General features: G+C 42.9%; 1 protein-coding gene across 3 annotated transcripts in view; it reads left to right on the forward strand.

Moving 5' to 3' along the window:
• The first annotated feature begins 10,602 nt into the window (after positions 1-10,602).
• Positions 10,603-22,954, forward strand: part of col8a1a (collagen, type VIII, alpha 1a) — a 60,710-nt gene continuing 48,358 nt past the window's right edge. For all 3 annotated transcript variants that reach the window (XM_042334452.1, XM_042334451.1, XM_042334453.1), the window contains exon 1: positions 10,603-10,813. The gene's annotated coding sequence lies outside the window, so the exon portion shown is untranslated. The remainder of the gene's footprint in view (positions 10,814-22,954) is intronic.

Genomic DNA, 22,954 nt, shown 5'->3' on the forward strand with positions numbered 1-22,954 from the left:
GAATCCTTCTGTAGTTACTTTCTGTAGGTGCCTCATGTGTGGTCTGCAGTCAAACCTTTATACTTGGGTGTTTATTTACCATCCACATCATAAGCCATGATGTCATATGACCTCAGTCCAATGGAGGTCACCAATTCAGTGGGGGCATTGCTAAAGCACACTAACGGATGAAAGAACCTAATAAACAACTTGTGGACAGTGGGTTACTCAAACGCTGGTCCATTCCTCACATTGGACAGTGCCGCCGGCTCAAAACTCGAATACATAGAATACAGGGTTCCACCAGATGCCCACTGCTACACATTGCATTTGTTTCATTACGTCTTTACGAGAAGAAATTCCGCTTTAAAAAGTTGCAGTGAGTAAGTCATAATAATAATCCTTGCATTTGACATAGCGCCTTATCATGTCTTCGAGATGTCTCAAACCGCTTCACAGAATATACTGTAAAGTGAATTGACTGTATGTTTTGTGGGCGGAACGTGGCAGCTAGTTGCGCACAGCAGTGTCCCACAAACAGTTGAGAATTAAGCGACCAAATTATTATTATTATTTATTTTATTTATTTTTTTGAGAAGGGACTATTACCCCCGGAAAAGTGATCCGCCAATTGACTAATGACTGGGTTCCTACTTACAGTGAACAGAGGCATGTCGAGTAAGGAAGCGTGCCCAACGTTTCGCCCTACCGGGCATTGAACCCAGGTCCTCTCGCTTGCAAGGCGAAGGCTCTAACCACTAAACTACAGGACTAAATGGTTATTGATAGTTATAGCAAATTGTATGACAAACCAAACGTTTGCTTTGCGTGTGCTATCATTCCCAGTCCTCTAAAATCTACCATTTTACACTATCTGATATCCAAGTATTCAAGTACCCTTCCCCACCCCACCACACACATACACCCGCAAATGCATACCGTTACACACACCCACACGCAACCTCACACGCACACCCTCACAAACACACACCTTCACACACACAATGACAGATCAAGAACTGTGTATATTTTGTAAGTTGTTTTATGTTCTCTTTGCTGTAAAAGACCATAATAATAATTATCATAATTTTAGTATTTGATGTAGTGCGTCATTACATTGTTGAAACCTTTCAACGTGCTTTACAGGATTGGCTGTAAAGTGTCCTGACTATGTGTTTTATAGGCAAACACATGTCCCACAGTAACTGGGGGTGTGGTGGGGTTGTTGGTCAAGGCTTCTGTAACGTCCATGTAAACAGGTAGGAAAGGGCTTCGGTTTAACGATTCATCTGTGTACAGCACCTCTGGATCCACAAACTTTGGCTCTTGCCAACCTTAATACTTACTGGAATTAGGTAGAAGCAGGTTGCTTGGGGGAGGGGATGGGAGGGGAAGGCGGGGTGGTTGGAGTCATCCAACAATAACAGAAAGGGGTGCGGGGAGCTTGGAATGTCTTAATATGTATTGTCACAGCAACTTGTGGGATACTTGCTCATTAGTTCCCTTGGTTCTATCTGACAGCAGAGTGAGAAAAAACTGTGCTTCTCTACATAGGTTCCTTTATGTGGAGTAAACCAGGGGAAAACCATCCTTGGAGTAAACACTGCAGTTTAAACAAGGTTGCAGACTCCCAGACATTCTCTTTCCCTCTGCCTGCTCTTTTAACACAAGTCGATCCTGGGACTGACCTCCCTGAATCAACCTCGTCTATTTGCACAAACCTTCAAGATCACAAGAACATCTGAATCGTGTTATTGCCTTCTTCGCTTTCTACTTCTAAATCCTTCTGTTATCGTGAATCTCTGGTACACAGGCACGAAGTTCCAGATCACAAAACTCTCAGCATGTGAGGTCTTTGGTGTTTATGAGAGCTTTGGGTCACTAAGATCTGTCAGGAAAGGATTATTTTAAATCAACCTCTGTTTATTATTGGACAGAGCTGTTAATTTATCTCCACCGCCATGTCCCGGACAAGTCTCAGACTGCGGAATTGTTGCTCTTCTGTGCAGTTTCATTCAGTTTTGCAAATCCAAACACTACAGTGTCCATCAGAGGATAATAACAATTTTTTTCTAAATCTTGGCAACAGTTTCTCTACCAATCCTTCTGCGCCGCCATCAGTGGCCATGCCTTCAGCGTCCCTAACCTCTGGACTTTCCTGCCTTTATCCCTCCACATCATAACCCCCTCCTCTTTATTCATCTTTAAATTCCACCTGAAATCTATTTCTTCGACTGCCTCTATGGTCACTTCCGCCTCCCTTGCTCGGTGTCCAACTCCGCCACTGTGCAGCGCTCCTAGATGTTATCCTGGGAGAAAGGCCATTGTACAACCGCAAGTTGCTGAATGTTGTTGTTTAAGCCTTTAATGGTATACACAGTATTTTAACCCGAGGAACTGTATGATCTCCACCATGGGGGCTTACTTAATGCTTCATTTTAACAGCTCACAGGGTGTGAGTACCTGGACAAACAGAGCACTTGAGAATAAATCTGAGCCCTTTTCACTTTAACACTGCTGTGCTAATGCCCTGATGTGATACAGGGCAGGAGGTCACGGAGCTGACATCTACATGTTCAGATACTTTGCTTTCTAAGCTTTCAGTCCACAAATCTGGCAAATTGTTCAGTGGACCATGATACAGATGAAGGGATATGTAAGGACGTGCAGTACATGATGGGCACTCTCATGTTTCAGGCCAAGATTGTGATCTTGTTCTTCCTATAGATGGATCAAAGTGGGGGAAGTATTTCTCTCTGTGTTATGTATATTAGACCCACTGCAACCTTGCTCCAAAGGTGATTAATGCTGATCTCCTGACAGATGTCAGAAGCCTCCTTTGACCGCAATCTTAAGTCGGGAATGAGATCAGTATCCAAGGGGCGTTCCAGTGGGTCGTCCCCCGTACATTCAGAATTCCCAAGTGACAAAACTATTTGTGACCCTGGCAAAGTAGCCCCCACTACACACTCAGTCATTCACTTCATAGCTGTGCGTGGGACACAGCATTCGTGGAGTCCTGTAGCTCAGTGGTTAGAGCACTCGCTTTGCAAATGAGAGATCTGAGTTCAATTCCAGGCAGGGCGAGACCTTGGGCAAGTTTCCTTACTCCACACAGAGCCTAATAATAATCCCTCCAAAAACCAAAAACAATAATTAAATTGGTCATTTTCAATCTACGAACTGTTTGTGGGACATTGCTGTGCGCAATTGGCTGCCTCGTTCGCCCACAAATATACAGTCAATTCACTTTACAGTATGTTCTGTGAAGCGCTTTGGGACGTCCTCCAGAAGTGAAAAGCGCTCTATCAAATGCAAGGATTATTATTATTATAGTGCGCAAATTGGCCTGCACAATACAGAGTCACTACACTTTGCAACAACATCTTGCATTTATATAGTGCCCTTCATATAGTAGCTTCCTGGAGCGACTTTACGGCACATCATGTGAAGCACTTTCAGATGTTTTGGGTGACTTGGGAAGCTTCTATATCAAATGTAAAGATTATTATTATTATAAAATGTTATATTAGTAAATTGTCCAGTCTCCTCTCTTAGTAGGTTGGAAATGTCCCAGAATGTATAAGATTGAGCAGTCACATCTGTTTTCAAGTGTCCAGATCTGAGGTACGTCACATTGTGGAGCCCTGTAGTGTGGTGGTTGGAGCTCTCGTCTTGCAAACGAGAGGACCCAGGTTCAATTCCGGATGGGGCGAAACTGTAGGCAAGATTCCTTACTCCACACAACTCTGTTTACCTAGCAGTAATTAGAAACCCTGTTGTTATTCGACTGGCAGATCACATTTCTGGGGGTAATAATCCCTTCAAAAAAATAATAATAATTTGGTCACTCTATCCATGATTGAGCAGTGGGACACTGCTGTGCTGCCACGTGTCGCCCATAAAAATATAGTCAATTCACTTAACAGTAGTTTCTGTGAAGAGCTTTGAGACGTCTCAAAGACATGATAATGCAAATATCAAATGCAAGGATTATTTTTATTATTTCTTATCGCTAGGATTTATCTTCTCCCTCCTCTCCATCGATGAACACAAATCTTTGACTTTAAAGAGAGGGCAACATAGATTGAAGTCTCTCGTCAAAAATGTTCAGTTTGGATGATGAAGGTCTGTTTGGCCCATCCAATCGCATCTTTCCAGAGCACACTCATCAGATCTTCAAGCCGCTTTTTAAATAATAATAATCTTTGCATTTGATATAGCGCTTTATCACGTCTTCGAGATGTCTCAAAGTGCTTCACCGAATATGCTGTAAAGTGAATTGACAGTATATTTTGTGGGCGAAACCCGGCAGCCAATTGCGCACAGCAGTGTCCCACAAACAGTCTTGAGTGAATGACCAATTTATTATTTTTTTTGATGGAATTATTACCCCAGAAAAACGATCCGCCAATCGATTAACAACCGGGTTCCTACTTACTGTTAGGTAAACAGAGGCGTGGGGAGTAAGGGGACGTGCCCAACGTTTCGCCCTGCTGGGAATCGAACCCACGTCTCTAGTTTGTGAGGCGAGTGCTCTAACCGCTGAATGATATGACTCCACGCACAGCTGCGTTCTGGCCTCAACCACCTTTGGAGGTTTACATTTACTGCGCCTTCTTAAGCTAGCCCCAGAATCTTGAACATTTACCTTTCTAAAAGTTTTTTTCTCTTGAACTTAAATCAAATGAATTTGAATTAAAACGTCACGATCACAGCAGTTTGCATTTTGGCAGAACTTAAACATTTTCTAACGTTTTGGTTCCCAAAAGTTTTTTCACATCCGTGGAAAGAGTACATCTTGTTTCAGTATAGTTCAATACATTAAATCAACTGCTTGGAGCCTGTTGAACAGGCAGGGGGTGCATATGTAAATACTGTGCTACTCTTATTTTATATACTCTCGAATCGCAGGCCAGTTATTTACAAGGAGGCAGCTTTCAGAACAGCTCCCTGTGGCTGTCTTCAGCCTTCCTGTATCAGAGTTGGGAGCTCAGTTTAACTTATATGGTTCTGAGTAGTGATAATCCTTGCATTTGCTATACTGCCTATCGTGTTAGGAGGACGTCACAAAACACTTCACAGGATATACTATAAAGTAGAGTGACTGTATATTTGTGGGCGAACGTGGCTGCCCATTTTCATACAGCAATGTCCCACAAACAGGCATGTAATGAAATTCCCATCTCGTTTCGAGAAATGCCGTGGGGACATTCAACGTTCACTTGAATAGGCAAATGGTTTCAAAGGACAGCACCTTCAACAATGAAGCGCACCCCCAGCACTGCAGTGACGTGTCAGACTGCCAGTCTGGAGAGGCGTTGGTGGATTCGTTGATATCTGTACAAGCGTGACAGATTGTTCACCATTATCAAGGTAGACACTGAAAATCACATGAGAGGTACGGATAAAGATATCCTTCCACAAAATCTTCTTCCCATCACAGCGTAAAGCTGTTTCTTGAATCAGTCCAGTGGCCCAGCCTCTCTCAACTTTTCTGTCAACCCATTCCAGCTGCTAATAGCCCCTGTGTAAATAAATACTTGCAAACTTTCTAAAATTGTCCTTCGCAACCAGGAACCTGTGCCCTGGTGTCCTGCTACCTTGGCGCGTTTGAAAGTATTGTTCTGGGTTTACTTTTTCAATTCTAATTAGCATAAAAAAACACGCCTATAAAGTCTCTGCTTTTCAGTCTAGAGCTCCAGCTTATCATTCCTCATCCAACTAACAATGGAATCATCATTCTTGTTGCCTTCCTCTTCTGTATAATACTCTAGGTTTGCCCTGAGAAGAGCACTGTCCAGCTTCAACATGACCTAATAATAATAATAATCCTTGCATTTGATCTAGCGCCTTATCGCATCTTTGAGATGTCTCAACGCGCTTCACACAATACACTGTAAAGTGAATTGACTGTATATTTTGTGGGCGAAACTCAGCAGCCAATTGCGCACAGCAGTGTCCCACAAACAGTCGGAGATTGAGTGACCAAATTGTTTTTTTTTTAAGGGATTATTACATTTATTTAGAGCTACAAGTTGGAGCCCCTTTAACTAAAGGTCAAGGTACATTCAAAAATATAGTGCTTCCCAATTCCATCATTACACATAGACCATCACACATTAAGTGAGTACTATAGAGGGAGGACGTCTCAAGTCATTTACTTCTGGACTCTGAGGATCTGCACTGTGAACGGGCAATACCGCCCTTGATCCTGTTTGCTTTGCTTATTGGTACCTCACACCATTTCAAGGTGGTGAGCAATGCATTCAATATTTTGAAAAAACATTGATTTTTTTTCTCTTTGCACCCAACATAGTGCATTTCTGATGCATGTTTAGTAAATTACATGCATTGTGGTGCTCGCTGTTTTATGAGCCTGCTTTGTACTAAAATCCGAACCTCAAAGTAGCATCTCACCTGTCCACCGCACCCTCATTGTCAATTGGGTGCTGGGATGTCTCATTGTTGATCAGTCTGCGGTAAACTACGTGCCCAGCATTGGTTGCATAGTGAACCAGTTAGGACAGTTTGGCCTAACTGGTCCACGAAGGCATTTATACTCCACACAAGCCTCCAACTTTTGCCTCTCCTATATACCTCTTATTCACTTCTCGTTCATGTATGCCTCACGGTCTCTCTGAAATTCACCGATGCTTTCAGGTTCGGGCAATGAATTCTGCATCCTGCCATCCCACCGCCTGAAGATCCTCCTAAGCACCCCATTTGATCTACCGCAGACTATCTTACATTCATACCCTCATGTTTTGGACTCACCAACAAGTGAAAACAGCTCATTAATATTCACCCGATCAAATCCTTTCATAATTTAGTTTGCAGTGGAGACACATGGAAGTCAGTTGAAATAACTGCACTCCTTTCTCAAAATTGATTTTTCTAAGCAACATAGGGTATGTTTAAGGATTTGGCCAACGCACAAGAATTTCCCAACAGTCTAGTACAGAAATGGGTCTACATGTCATCTGTGGACCGGTTCATTGAAGACCAACACCAGATGATTGAGTGTCACAGCGAGAGCGGGAACCTATCCTGCCCAGCTCAACTGGATGAATGTGTTTCCTTGTCTACCGGTTGTGAGGGGATTAATAAAATGGATTTGGACAGCTTCACCCAGGACCTAGCGGCTGAGGATTCATGGCTTTTTCGTTTTTTTTTAGTCCCAATGAGTCTCTCTGCCTCATCCCCCTCTCTCCCCATTTTTAAAGCTTGCCATAAGATGTACTTTTTCGACTGCTCTTTCTCCCCACCCTCCTTAGACCACCACTGCACCCGCTCAGCCCCCCCTCCCGCCCCCACTCCAACTTGGTCACCGAGTCAGCAGTGTGAAGCACTGTGAGAGGTCCTTGCGATGTGAAGGACACTATATAAATATAATGGTTGCTGTTGTTTCCTCACTGGATGCACACTCCTCTGTAAAGTTTATTCACAAGCTCAGAAGAGTGGTTTGGATGAAGAAAGCTCTTCAGCCCATTTGGTGTCATCCCTCCAGAATATCCATCCATCAAGGAGGTTTCTTAAATGAGACCAAAAGCTCCCTGTAAGCGCACAATACAATGCATTCACTGGAGTTGTATAGAGCATATCTGGGTCCAAGGATGTTTAAAAGATGTTTAAAAGGGAGTGTTGTAAATTATTGCTGTTGATTCCTTGCTGGATGTACACGCTTTTGTAAACGGTCACCTACAAAATACGCTGCCCTTCCTGGCTCGGAGTCAGGCTCCGTCACTGTTAGGCCTTTTGAGACCCTACCTTGTGTGGAGGGTGCTATATAAGTGCAAGTTGTTGTTGTTGTTGAGGAACATTGTATTGCACAAAATTTCTCCTGCGTTCACCTACAAATGCACAGTCACTACACTTTGCAGTATATTTTGTGAAGAGCTTTGAGATGTTTTGACAAAGCCATAAAGCTCTACATAAATTGCTAGGTTTATCATTATACAGTTAAAAAGAGTTGGGGAAAAAGGGTTATAAAGGAGAAAAGGTGGGAAAATAACAGTAAAAGATCTGCCAAGGTTTAATAAATTGGCAGAATAGACTTGAGGGGCTGAATGCCTCCAAATGCCTGGCACTAGCTTCCACAGTAGACAACACACTGATAATGGGTCACATCAGGATCCAGGGTTCAAAAGTGCTCCAAGTCTGCCAACACAGGAGACTCTGTAATAGATATTTAAGATTCCAGTTTTTTTATATACCTATAAAAAAAAGCACGAAGAATGAGTTAAGAGTTAGTGTTGGATACTTTAGGCTTACCTTGGCAACTGGGCGAGACTCTGGCCAACGTAACTAGTTCTCTGAGGGAAAGAAATGCCAACTAAGTGGAGGATGCTGGCCCTTTGGATGGAATTCTATAATAATAATAATCCTTGCCTTTGATATAGTGCACTATCACATCTTCGAGACATGTCAAGTGATATCTGTCAAATGCATTCTGAATTCTGATCAGTATTGATATCACCCTTTTTGCTCCCCTTGAAGAACATTAAAAGAACAGCAAAGATCACCTAATTGAAGAATTAAGTCCTTCTCGTTTTATTTCATGCTTTCTGTAATGTAAGGAAATGTAGATCATCAGTTTTTGATCAAGCAAATAATAAAGATGCCTTAAGTGTAGTACATCTGCTGAGATAAATGAAATCAGATGACAGATGGAAAATGTAGCCTTATAACAAAATATTCCTGGCATTTGATATAGCGACCTTCACATCAAGAGGATGTGCTTCACAGGATTTTAATGTAAAATGCAGTAACTGGGTATTTTGTAGGCAAATGCAGCAGCCACTATGTGCACAGTCTTGTCCTACAAATAGCCAGGAAGTGACTGACCAATTTATCTTGGGGATTGTTGGATCCCTTCTCTTTTCAAGTAGTAGGTAGACAGGAACTCGGTTTAACTCCTGGACATAGGCCTCCAACAAGGCAGCTTTCCCCAATGGCCCTTAATGATTTTTAGGAGTTTGACCCCAATAAAACTGCTAGAACACAGTGATATTTTGTATCTTCTATATATTTATACATTATATGTTCTCTATAGACATTCGCTTCAACCCAGCACAGACACGATGGGCCAAATGGCCTTCTTCTGCACTGTTAAGTTCAATGATTCTATGGCTGTTTGTAGCGCATTGTACTATGAGAATTAGCTGCCCCAGTGCACAATCACTACACAGTAAATCCTGGGAAGGGCTTTGAGACATTTCAACAACCTGATACAGCACTAAATCATTATTATTTTTATAAAATACTGTAGCATATAATAAATTGTGCCTTCTACATAGATTGCAATAAAGGGGAAAGATTACTCATGCAGTGACTATTTATAATACTTTTCGGCACTGCATAGTCATGATCTTAGCATTTCAGCACATACTGACTCGCAGACACTTGCACTGAAAGGTGATCGTGATAAAGGCTGACTCAAGCACCACTACGGATAAAGGTTTGCTTTCTACAGGCTCCTCTTATTCTGTTCCACAACAAGTCGTCCATCAGAACCAGCAGAAAATTTCTCCAGATTTTTGATGATGAAAACCATCTGGATATTTTCAAAACTAATAAAAGTGGAGATTCCAAAAAAAACTAGAATTAATATTCAATCCAAAAAATAATAACAATAATAATTCTTGCATTTGATATAGTGCCTTATCACGTCTTCGAGACGTCTAAAAGCACTTCATAGAATATACTGCAAAGTGAATTGACTGCATTTTTTGTGGGCGAAATATGGTACTGTTCAAAAAAGAAGGTGGGTTTCTCCCAGTGTCCTGTCCGACAATCCCCCAGGTAAAGTTAATTTTTCACTTCACTTCATGGCTGTTTGTGGGGCATTGGTCTGCGCAGATTGGCTGCACGTTTGCCTACAAAATACACAGTCGCTACACTTTACAGCATATGCTATGAAGTGCTTTGAGTCGTCCTCCCATGTAAGTGGTTTGTTTCATTGGAACATCGCAAGAAATTGCTGTTCTGGCGGCGAGAAACCTAAACTGCTGTGCGCAATTGGCTGCCACGTTTCGCCCACAAAATATACACTTTGCAGCATATCCTGTGAAGCGCTTTGAGTCATCTCCAAGACGTGATAAGGCGCTATATCAAATGCAAGGATTGTCATGATTAGAAATGCCCGTTAGTTAATGCAGCCATAGGTTAATTAATGCATGTTCCAGTTAAAACTCCGCCGTTCCCATCGATTCTTATTCCGAAATCGTGGCCGGCTTGATGCTGCCTCCTCCTTTTGCTGTTGTTTTTTTGGAAATACTTCCTTCGCATTTATTTTATTTCCATTCAATAGAATGTCGTTTTCTTTCCAACCAGTTCTACTTATGCAAACAGAGAAAAAAACACACACACACACACATACACACACACACACACACATACACACACACACAAGCAAAACTCACAGCTGCTTCCTGAAGCCAGAGCTGTCAAAAAAAAAAGTAGTGGGGGCTGCTTTGAATTGGTTGCAGTGTGCAGGAGGGAGGGGAGAGAGAGAGAGAGAGAAAAAAAAAAGCAGTCTGTGCGAATAACAGTGCTTCTGGAATAACTCAAGTTGCCTTCTCTTGCATTGCTTTAATCTCTCCCCCCACCCCACCCCAAAGAAAAAATAGCAGAGGTTATCATCGACCACTGTGCCTGTCAGACTGCCTTCTTGACTGCTCACCTCCTGTTGGTGAACAGCTCCTCCCATTCACACATATAAGCCAACACAGGGCTTTGCTTGGCTGGGGCTGATCAGAGAACATTTTTTCCCCAGTCGGCTGCTGTGTTGAGGGCCAGTGAACATCTTTCCTCGCATCACGCATAGCCCAAGGTAAGAGAAGTTCTGCTAAAGCCACCAAAAAAAAAAAAAACAACAAAAAAAAACATCCCCAACTGCTTTTCCAAGCTGCTTTTTTTTAAGGCAGGGGGGACAGCCAGTCACCAAAACCCCCACACACCTGGTTACACACACACACTACACACACACACACACAGATGCACACACACACACAGATGCACACACACACACACACACAGATGCACACACACACACACACACACACACAGAAACAGACCTCATTTGCAAAAGGCATCTTGTGCTGACATTAACCTGATCTGATTTTTGCTGAGTTGCTGTTGTCTGCATCTTACCATCACACACCACCATCCATCCTCCCCCACCCCCCCCCAAAAAAAAAATTATATATATATATATATATATGTATATATATATATATAGGTGGGTGACTTTGTGCACAGGTTAGAGCTTTTTCTGGGGGTGTTCTATATTTTGCAGCTCTGCTTTTTCCTCTCTGTCTTTAGCTGTAAAGATTTCACACCCCAAAGAACAGGAGGGGAGGTCCTGCGTGCGGTGTGTGTGTGTTGGTGTGTGTGTGTGTGTGTCGGATCGGTTTGTTTCTTGTCTTAAACGAAGGTAAAAGTGGTGTCATTTCAACTGAGCTCAGGCTCTGCATCTGTCAGATTGTTGCACACACACACACACACACACAGAGATACCCACACAGACCGACAGACAGAGACACACAGACACAGACACAGGCACACATGGACACACACACACACACACACACACACACAGACAGACAGACGTACAGATAGACAGACAGACAGACAGACAGACAGAGACACGCACAGACACACACACAGACAGACAGAGATACACATAGTCACACACACAGACAGACAGAGATACACATAGTCACACACACAGACAGACAGAGACACACATAGTCACACACACAGACAGACAGACAGAGAGACACATAGACAGACAGAGACACACATAGACACACAGACAGACACACAGACAGAAACAGACACAGACACACACCCAGACAGACAGACAGACAGACAGACAGAGACAGACGCACGACAGAGATCTCCTTGAGATCTGGGAAACGCGTTGAATGATTCCAGTTCAGAGATGGGGGGAGAGAAGTGCGGTATAAAGAGTTGGGAACCTCTTGGTTTCACGTCCACGTGAAAGCCTTTGTGCTGCAGCCAAACCACAAGGCAGATAGTGGGCAAAAACCGTGCAGCGCGTCTGTCTGCCTTGTCTTCACTATGGTTTTTGCAATGTTTTTTTTTGCCGTGTATCCTGCATTTGTGCAACAGTGTGTTTTTAGTCGGTCCTGTGCCCTCCGATCCAGATGTTTGCATGTGTTATCATCTGCTGCGCAGGGAGGAAGGTTGTCCCTGACAGTGTCTTATCGGCTCTGACTGGTGCACAAACTCAACACAACCCCAGAAACCAGGCACTTTCTTCCCCCCCCCCCACACTGAGCAGCAATAGAATTGCACAGCACACATCGTGTCTCTTTGAAAAGAGCTATCCAAATTCAATCCCTCTTCCCCCCCCCCCACACACACACCCACTGGCTCTCTCCCCATAGCCCTGCGAACTTGTCCTCCGCAAACTTGACCTGGACACGAGCGAGGTCCAGCAACCTTGGACTTTTCGATTTAGTCTGGGAGAACCTTCTCCTTTCTCTTCCCCACCCCACTCCCCCCCCCCCCCCCCTCTCAACGCGCACTTCCCAGCCCCTTCCCTCCCTTTGCTGCCTCTTGATAAGCGTTTCAACAAAAAGCCCTTTATGAAGGTGCAGAATTTGAAACTTTGGTGTGGTCTCTCCTGAGCTGTACTTCTGGGGATGGATGGATGGATGGGTGGGTGGGTGGGTGGGTGGGGGGTTGGCGGGGGAAAGAGTCAATTTCCTCAGGAATTTTCTGACTAAGCCATAGCATCTGCAGTGTGTGAACTCATACTCACCAGCAGCTCGCAGTGACAAGGTGAAAGCTATAAAGTAGAGTTGAATTGCCAGACTTTTTTTCACATGTTGTCGTGAGTTATCGATGGAACAGGATTCTCGCGAAGGATTTATTCCCGCTCTGGTGAAAAATCCTATTTCATGGCTTTTTCACAAAGAACCTTTAAAGTATATTCGTTTGCGGACTCCTGTAGCGTTAATGGTTAGAACACTCGCCTCGCAAATGAGAGGACCTGGGTTTGATTCCCGGGCAGGGCGAAACCTTAGGTAAGTTTTCTCCAGACTGTTCACCGAGCAGTAAGTAGGAACCCGGTTGTTAGTCGATTGGCGGATCGCTTTTCCAGGGGTAATAATCCCTTCAAAAAATCAATAGTAATAATAATTATTATTTGGTCACTCAATCTACGACTATTTGTGGGACATTGCTGTGTGAAATTGGCTACCATGTTTCGCCCACAAAATACACGGTCAATTCACATTACAGTAAATTTTGTGAAGCGCTTTAAGACGTCTCAAAGAAGTAATAAGGTGCTATATCAAATGCAAGGATTATTATTATTACTACTATTAATACTTTTAGTTACCCACTCCCGCTTCCCACCTCGCTCCATAACTAAGCCGTTAGATCTTATCTTCACATCCTCTGCTACGCTGCCTCTTTCAGCCAAGTTGAGAACGCTCTGTACTGCAGGCTCCGCTATGGTCACAATCAATCCCTCTCTGGGACAGATACTGGGCTTCAGCTTCAACAAGGTGGGCTTGGTCCCAGCAGTATCTGTCTCCTTTCCCAACCTCCGATGGCCAGAGCTACTGTGAAAGTGCTCCCTCTGGTGACCAGGTCGGTAGTCGCATAAATTCCCCCATCAGATCCACCTTTCCTTTTCTTAAGAACATAAGAATTTGCTGGGTGAAAGAAGACCAGGATCCAACTGGTTCGCCTTCCACCATCCTGGCAGTCACTTAATAATAATAATAATCCTTGCATTTGATACAGAGCATTTCATGTCTTCTAGACGTCTCAAAGCGCTTCACAGAATATGCCTAAGTGAATTGACCAAATTTTTGTGAACGAAACATCGCAGCCAATTGCGCACAGCAGTGTCCCACAAACAGTCATGGATTGAATATAATCAATTTATTATTGTTTTGTTTTGGAGGGTTTATTATTAGGTGTGTGGAGTAAGGAAACTTGCCCAAGGTTTCGCCCTCTGCCTGGAATTGAACTCAGGTCTCTCACTTGCAAAGCGAGTGCTCTAACCACTGAGCTACAGGACTCCACTTGACAATGTTGTGTCTCAAACTATACACTGTATCCCGAGATATTAATTTCCTCTGAAATTCTCCAGCGGAAAAATTGAAACCAGAGGCTTCATCGGAAAGAGAAATCCGCATTTAATCTCTCCCCCCATCCCCCCACACCCGCATTGCGTGTAATTTGCAATAGTTGCAAAAGGGATGGAACAAGCTGCTCGCGATTCCCAGACTCCATGCAACGTTCAAATGCTACCAACCCGCCTGCTCCCTCTGCTCAACGGGCACCAGCCTGCTTCACGTACCCTGTCCCACCATCAGCGGTCTGGCTTTCAGCCTATCTGCCCCTACCCTTTGGAATTCCATCCTGTAATCTCTTCGACTCGCCCCTTTCTTTGCCTCCTTCATGGTCTGTGTCAAGAACTTCCCCTTTGACCATGCTTTCGGCCAACTTACCCTGCCTCCCCCCCAACCCCACCCCCTATCCCCAGCTCGAGTGCAAACCCTGGACTGTCCAGCGCCTTGGGATATCCTCCCGATGTGCAAAATGCTATATAAATGTAAAATTTATTTGGATAGTATTGTAATGTTGGCAGAAAATACTAACTGCCCTTGTTGAAACTGCCAAAGTGCCGAGACAGTCAATTCCATTCCTTTCAATAACTTGCCTCTGTGATAGTAACTGATTTATTTTTGTTAACAATGACCCCTTTGAAAAGTAGCTAACAATACCATACAATTTTTACAATTTTCCCTTTTGTGTAGCCTTGGGAGGAAGTCTCAAAATGCTTAAATGTCATGTCCGACACAATCACATTATCTCAAGAAGGTGACGTTGTAATCAAGTTATGACTATTTTGTTGTTTAAAACAATCTTTTTATTTATGGCAGGAAACCTGTGTGTAGAACGCCTGTTTAAGTTAGTGTATTGTGCGGTTGATTTGAACTTGTCAGACAATATTCAAATAAATGGTTTGATTTTGGTGAAATGACTATAAATACTAAACAAACAAGGTGTTTGCTCCTCAATGATCCTTTTAAAAATGTCACAGCTGTGAGGATTTTAGAAATATATTTGTATATAACAAATCACAGGATCACTGTGGTATATATTGGTAAATGTTGGCTTTTTTTAAAACCTCCGGAATTTTACCTTCACACTCAATCTTGAATGTGTAAAGATGGGATGAACATTCCCCTGTGCAATAACTTGGTGACACATGTATATTATACAATGCCTATTATGTTGCTTTTTCGTGTGAAAGAATGTCCCAAAGCAATAGGGAGCGGAGCAATGATCACCAAGCAAGAGATAAGTGGAATCACATAGAATCACACAGCACGGAAACAGGGCATTCTGGCTAAATAGTCCAGGCCAGTCTATATTCCTGATCCCCTCTCCTGTGCACCACTATATCCTTCTCCCTTGTGTATGTTAAGTTTAGTTTCCTTGATACCCTTTTGCTTCGACCACAGCTTCCAAGAGTTGAGTTCCACATTCTGACTTTTAGTTCTGCTGCGTTCTGTCATATTTAAATGTCTACTATTTTGGACTCATCTGTAAGTGAAAACAGCCTATCCTGTTTTATCTCAAATCGTAAACACTCATATCAGGTCCCCTTTCAATCATTTCAAGATGAATGAATGAATGAATGAATGAGTGAATGAATACAGAGGTCAAAGAGATAGGTATTTAGGAAGAGGGAGAAAGGTGGTGAGCCAAAGTGGTTGGGGAAAAAAATTCCCAAGGACAAAGGAAAGGTGGCTGATGTCTGTCTTTTTCCAGAAATACATGTGAAAAAGCTTGAAAATACAAACTTAATAAGTTGCACGTGAATCAACTGATCCGAGGAATGAGAGGATTTATTGACGGGAATGACATTAACCAGGGGGAAGGTATCCTGCCTGCTTCACATTGACTTGTATGGCAGGTTAATTGAACACATTTCACCCACAAAATATACAGTCAGTTAAGTTCACAGTATATTCTATGAAGCACTTTGAGATGGCTGAATGTGATTTGGCGCTATATCGAATGTGAGGGTAATTATTATTATTATTATTGATCTTGAATGGTATGAAAAAGGAGAACAACCCATTGTCACATGTGGATGTGTATTTTTTGAGGATGGGTAGATTGTGTCAGGAGTGAGTGCAGATTCTGAAGCTATACTGGTCCAAATTAGATCAGAAATAATTCTTACATTTGATACAGGGCCTTTCACATCCGGAGGACATCTCAAAGCGCTTCACAAGATTAGTGTCTATGTGTTTTATGGGCGAATGTGACAGCCAATTTGTGGTAATTTGCAATAATGTTTGACAAACAGGTGAAGCGAATGGCTGATTGTATCTGGAAAATTACCGCCAAAAATAAACTGATTTACCAAATTCAATCGGATTCTAAATCAAGGCCCAACATTTCTCGTGGCAGTAATGTCAAACCAATTATCATAAAATTTATCAGCTGCGGAAAACTGGCTTGCAACTTAAGACTAAAATGTATTTTTTCTTTTAAAGTTCCCCATAATAATAATAAATAACACTACTTGCATTTGATATAGCACCTTATCACGTCTTCTACACGTCTCAAAGCGCTTCACACAGTATACTGTAAAGTGAATTGACTGTATATTTGTGGGCGAAACGTGGCAGCCAATTGCGCACAGCAGTGTCCCACAAAGAGTCGTGGATCGAAAATGACCAATTTATTATTGTTTTTTTNCTTGAAGATTATTATTATGGGTGTGGAGTAAGGAAGCTTTTGCCCAAGGTTTTGCCCTGCCAGGAATCGAACCCAAGTCCCTCGCTTGCGAGGCGAGTGCTCTAACCACTGAGCTACAGTTCCCCACAATCTCAAATGAAGACAATGGTTTCAAGGCTAAGTCTGTGCAAATTTGCAAGCCTCTGATCCCTACATCTTGAGCGTCTCGTGGTCGAGCCGGCCGTAACACTATTTAAGCTTCTGCTGTTCAAATTTCAATTTTCCTGCTCAGAAAGTGGGCTGTATATCCAGTGAGCATATCTGCTGCTTACTGTATTCCCAGCCTTTTCTAGTATTATTCCTGCTCTCATTATTCCTTTGGCTACTTTAATTGTGCATTCCATTCCAACGATCTAACTCCGGGATTTGCATGTGTAGGTGGGATGCATGGAAATCTCAAATTGGTTTGGATACCCTTAAGCGTGGTGGTGGGTTTCCGCATTGTCAGACACCCGCTGACCAAAACAAAATAAAAAAAATTGGCATGATTCAGATTTTCCTACTTCCAGATTCTAGCTGAGGAATGCTAAAGATTTTTTTTATTTTCTTCATTTGATGCAGGTTTGTCATTAGATTGTGAGCACCGAGCAAACACTCTAGTTATTGTATTTCGATTGTCTGACGCAGAGCCCAGGTTTAAAATAAATCACAAATACTGTGTCAGAATTGTTCTGTAGTCATTTCAACAAATCAGGAGGAACATCTCATTCCCTGCGAAACCCTTATTAAAACCGACAGCTGCTGTTAGCTTGCATCTTAGAATCTAGACATATAACGATCCTTGCATTTTCAAAATTAAAAAATATATTCACCTTTGCATTTGATAAAATTCTTATAACGTCGATTTGTAAACAGCAATGTCCCACAAACAACAACAACAACAACAAAATTACATTTGTAAAGCAAACAGCGTTTCCTCTGGGGATTGTTGCCCAAGACAAGGCAAGAAACTGTTTTTGCCTCGTGCCACAAAATCTTTGTTCACTCCACAAGGCAGTCGGCATCTCATCCCAAGGAGAGAACCTCCAACAGTGAGGCACTCCCCAGCACTGAACTAGAGTGTCAGCCTAGGGGGTGAGCTCAAACTCCAGATGTGAGCCCACAACCTTCTGACCCACAGACGAGAGTGTTACCCGCTAAGCCAGGCTGGCTACTTGGACTGATTTACAAGGAGTTCCAATGTATAATAATATTATAACATTCCACACTCTTGTACAATGCTGGGGGTGTGCTGCATTGTCAGAGGTTACCGTCCTTCAGATGTAAAATTAAACAGGTTCTGCCCGCCTGTTCAGGTGGACATTAAAGATCTCACGGCGCTATTCGAAAAGAGAAGGTAGTTTCTCCCGGTGCCATGGCCAACAATTTCCCAGATAAAATTGATCGCTCATTTCATGGACCGTTGCACTGCGCAAATTTGCTGCTGTGTTCTTCTGCAAAGTGCACCGTGTGTACACTTTGCAGTAATATCCTGTGAAGTGTTTTATGAAGGCTCGATGGCGTGATAAGGCTCTATATCAAACACAAGGCTTATTTTATTATTATTCCTAAAACTCGCTTGGTTTTCGGTGAGAGCGCATTTCCTTAGCTTTTCCCTCGGCTCTAAATTGAATAGAGGTGTAGTGTAAAACTCTCACGATTCATGTCAGAAACACAGAGTTCCAAGGACTGCGATTCGCAAGTCTTGAATTTTGCCCATCTGTGTGAATGGAGTGCACTGTACAAAAATGCTTGAATCTCATGCCAGATGTGTGACGCTTGGAAACTGCCTTGAAACTATACTCTCGAAATTGAACTAAATACCTCCTAGGGCTATTATAAACTTTATGAGCTCTCTTTTTCTAGCAGAACCCAAAAAAATTGCATACAAGGACTCGGGCCAGTTTCTTTGGAGAAATCATTCCTTTTAGGGCAAAATAATGGATTCGCTGTTTAACAGAAATTACTGCTATAAAAAGTAAAGAAGGAGGTTTTGTAAAAAAAAGGTACACAGACCAATTAGCTCATGAAACTTACCGATGAACCAAATTACGACCAACAGCATAGGGAAATAATAACACTTGTCAGAAATGTCAGCGTAGGTTTTGGTGCTGCTGTGAATATACAAATGAGGGAAAGGGAATGGTGAGATACAAGAGAGGGGACTTAGGAGGGGAGGGGGCTCAAATGGAGTATAAACATGGGTACGGACCTTGAACGAGCTCTTTCCATTCTGTGTCACTCTTTGCAACATATAACAAGTAATAATTAATAACCAGTAATACTCAATCAGACAGTGATTGCATGATGGGATGAAAATTGGTTGCTGTCTGTCGTGCGTGCCCACTCCCCACCTTTGCCCACCCCCCCCCCCCCCCCCCAACTCTCCAACTTTGTCAAAATGGTTATGCCTATTGAGAATGTCAGGCTTGGCACAACTATTTCGAAAAAGTCAGGGGGTCACGCCCATCAGACAGCTGGGTCCAAGCTCTCAGATGCCAGCAAGTAACTGCAGGCAGCTACAGACATTTGACAACACCTTGGATGCTCTTGTCAATTATAACACGACAGGTTTAACCCTAATACAGGGACACACTGTTAGAACCCAGTTAGTGGGCCCCGTATTATAAAGAAGGGACGAAAAAAATGTGGGACTTCTGTGTCGTCAGGCCACTGTTGACGTCACTACCTGCACGTCAAATTCTCCTAACCTCACTTCCTCCTTCCTGTGCACGTGTGCAATCTCAAGACGTCACCTCATTGATGTTAGGGGCACTTCCTGCACATAGTGTACATTCACAGCGTGCAGCAAGTGACAATAGCATCGCTTCCTGTGCACAATGCACACGGCAGCATTCAGGAAGTGGTACCAGTGAAAGTTCTTGCGCACAGGACGTAATGTCCCTTGGCAACTTGACGGCCCAGAATTCGGCCGTTCTTAGTTGCCTGGTCAGAGCTGGAGACCGTCCTTATGGGTATTGCGAGTCCACGTGGACCCAACCTCACTATAAGCAAACCCACGCTGAACTGAGGGAGGTGAGGGCAGGGTGGGGGTGTTACAACGGTTTTGCCGTGCATTGCTTAAATGTTGAATTCTGTTTCCAGCCTAGCGGAATGAAGAACTCAGTTTGCCAAATGATCACTATAATCTTTCTATCCCAGGGCGGTTATTTTCTAAAACCTTGGCATCGTCTGCGAATATTCTGCCCCGCTGTACTGACACCTTGACAAGCTTGGCAGCTATGGAAGTAATATTATATTGCACTGTGGGCGATGTTTAGGCTTTTACAGGGATCTGTTAGAAAGTGGTGATTAACTGCACCAGCACTGTACAGCCAGTGTTTTCTAGAGAGAAATGTCAATTTTCACTCCATCATGAAAACACCGCTGGACTAAGTGCCGATACAGCCTAATTTTTTTAAACTACTTGTTATATTGACTGCAGCTTCAAGCCTAGAGTCAGCGCTTTGGGATGTCCTCCCGACGTGAAAGGCGCTATACAAATGTAATCTTGATGTTGTTGTAGAGTTCTGACAAGTGCAATCAGGCCAATTGATCGGGTTAAGTTTTTGTGGTCATTTTATGGTTTCAATCAGTATGTTTCATGAGCTACAGCATTTATTGCTTACACTTTATTATTTGAAGAGAAACAACTTCCCTTCTTCACTTTCCACAGCAGTAACTGTTAAACAATTATGGTCATCTGTTGGAATCTGGGACGGTTTGACTGGGAGTCCTGTAGCTTAGTGGTTAGAGCCCTTCCCTCGCAAGCAAAGGACCTGCGTTCAATTCCCGGCAGGGCAACATGTTGGGTAAGCTTCCTTACTCCACATGCCTGGGTGTACCTAGCAGTAAGTAGGAACCCAGTTGTTAGTTGGTTGGCGGATCGCTTTCCGCAGGTAATGATTCCTTAAATAATTCCATCTATCTACGGTCATTTCTTTAAGGGGAAATGGGAGGGGAAACCTCGAGCCCTGAGGAAGACCACAGCCAATCCTCTGAGCAGCACCTCCGAGCCCCCTCTTGCCCCTCTCCCAACTCGTCGGCAGCACCTGCCTACTTTCCCCATAGCCTTACAATTTTTTTCTTTTCAAGTACCTATCCAATTCCCTTTTGAAAGTTATTATTAAATCTGTCTCCACCACCCTTTCAGGCAGTGCATTCCAGATCGTACCAACTCACTGGTTAAAAAAAAAACTCCTCCTCTCTGGTTCTTTAGCCAATATCTTACATCTGTCTTCTCTGGTTACCAACCCACCCGCCTTCTTCTAGGGCCAGTTGAGCTGCACTCAGATATTTCCTGAGAGGTGCACGGAGTAGTCCATCAAGAAGGAAGTGCCAGAGGTAAACATAACCTGGTATGTGAGGGGTGGGGGTCCCTGAGAGCCTAGTTAGGGAGCTGAACATGGCTGTGACACCTAACAACGAAACAAGAGTTTCCCAAGGCTGGAGCACAGAACCTTGCCCGGGAACCAGTATTCTAGCAGCTCGATCACACGCACAGTCCATTCAGAGTTCATGTTCTCCGGCTGTGCCTCTTAATGCTACTCCTGCATCGCCAAGCTTCTACCAGTCCCGGCAATCTCCAGTATAGTAGCTCTGAACAGTAGGTGAAACTCCAGAAGCATTACAAACTTTTTCATGCAGTGACCAGAGCTTTCTTTACTACACTTCAGGCCACAGAAGAACAGTTCCTAACCACAAAACCTCATGGCCATTTGCATTAGAGAAAACAACAGGAAGGCAAAAAAANCGATTGGCAGATTGATAGAACTCGAATGCACAAGCAGTATTTAATGAATATGTGAAATTCTCTGCTTAAGAAGGGCATGCGAACTTGAAAGCTCTTACAGAGATATAATAATGTCAGCTAGGGAATAGTAAATAATACCGTGAACCCATTTGACCCTCACATTTCTTCCCTACTGCAAATATTTGAAGCAAAGAAGTTGGACTACTACACGGAGATATAAACGTGCCCCAACAAAAGACCACAAACATTTTAAAAATGGAAACAATGCTAAGCTGTGGGAATTGATGTGACCATTGTTCTAAAGTGGAACTAAACTGCAGAAGCTCTTTGAGGGTTGAGATCCATATTCCCTGACAAACATCAATGACAATTGTTTTAGACGCAACATTGTGTAACATTGGCAATCTGGCAGGAATTTTCTTTGAATCAGATTTGCATAAGTATCTGCAGTTTGGATTGTTCTTTTAAACCTCGGTTTAATATCATCTAAAATGAAAATGTTAAATGCCATTATTGAATACAACTACCAATAGTTGACCCTTGATAAAATTTGGCGTGTCAATTATTGAGCCCAGTAATCCTACAAAACTCATCCCCAAACATACATAACGCAACCCTCAGCACCCTGAGACATGCAGGCACATTTTGGTTCCCATCTAAAAAAGATTTGGTCATTCAATCCACGACTGTTTGTGGGACACTGCTGTGTGCAATTGGTAGCCGCATTTCGCCCACAAAATACACAATCAATTCACTTTTTACAGTATATTCCATGAACCTCTTTGAGACTTCTCAATGACGTGATAAGGAAATATATCAATTGCAATGATTATTATTATGGCTAATTGCTTCATCTCTAATTATAGATTCTAATACCGTTCCCACAACCTACGTTACGATGACTGGCCTGTAGTTCCTAGATTAGCTCTACCTTTCCTTCAAAATGGGTATGACATTTTCCAGTCCTCTGGCACGATTGCTTTCTCTTCAGAGTTCTTGAATATATATACTAGAGCCTCAGCTATCTACTCCCTCGCTTCTCGAAGGATCTTTGGGTACAGTCCATCTAGGTCTCGTTAAGCTTGTGTAATGTATTTAATGCTTCCCTTCTTCCTATCTTAACTGTTGTGATATTATACCCTGCTCCCTCTGTTCTTACAGAATTTTCTTTACCATTTTCCCTTGTGAAAATTGAGGCAATATATTCATTTAGTATTTCCGCCATTTCCTTATTATCTGCTGTAACCTTTCCCCTTAATATCCCGGCAGGGCAAAATATAAGGCAAGTTTCCTTACTCCACAGGCCTCTGTTTACCTAGCAGTAAGTCGGAACCGTGTCGTTAGTCAATTGGCGGATCACTTTCCGGAGCTAGTAATCCCTCCAAAAAAATAAAATAAAAATGTGGTCACTCAATCCATGACTATTTGTGGGACACT

This window comes from Callorhinchus milii, unplaced genomic scaffold (genome assembly GCF_018977255.1).
Source record: "Callorhinchus milii isolate IMCB2004 unplaced genomic scaffold, IMCB_Cmil_1.0 Scaffold4, whole genome shotgun sequence".
NCBI lineage: Eukaryota > Metazoa > Chordata > Chondrichthyes > Chimaeriformes > Callorhinchidae > Callorhinchus > Callorhinchus milii.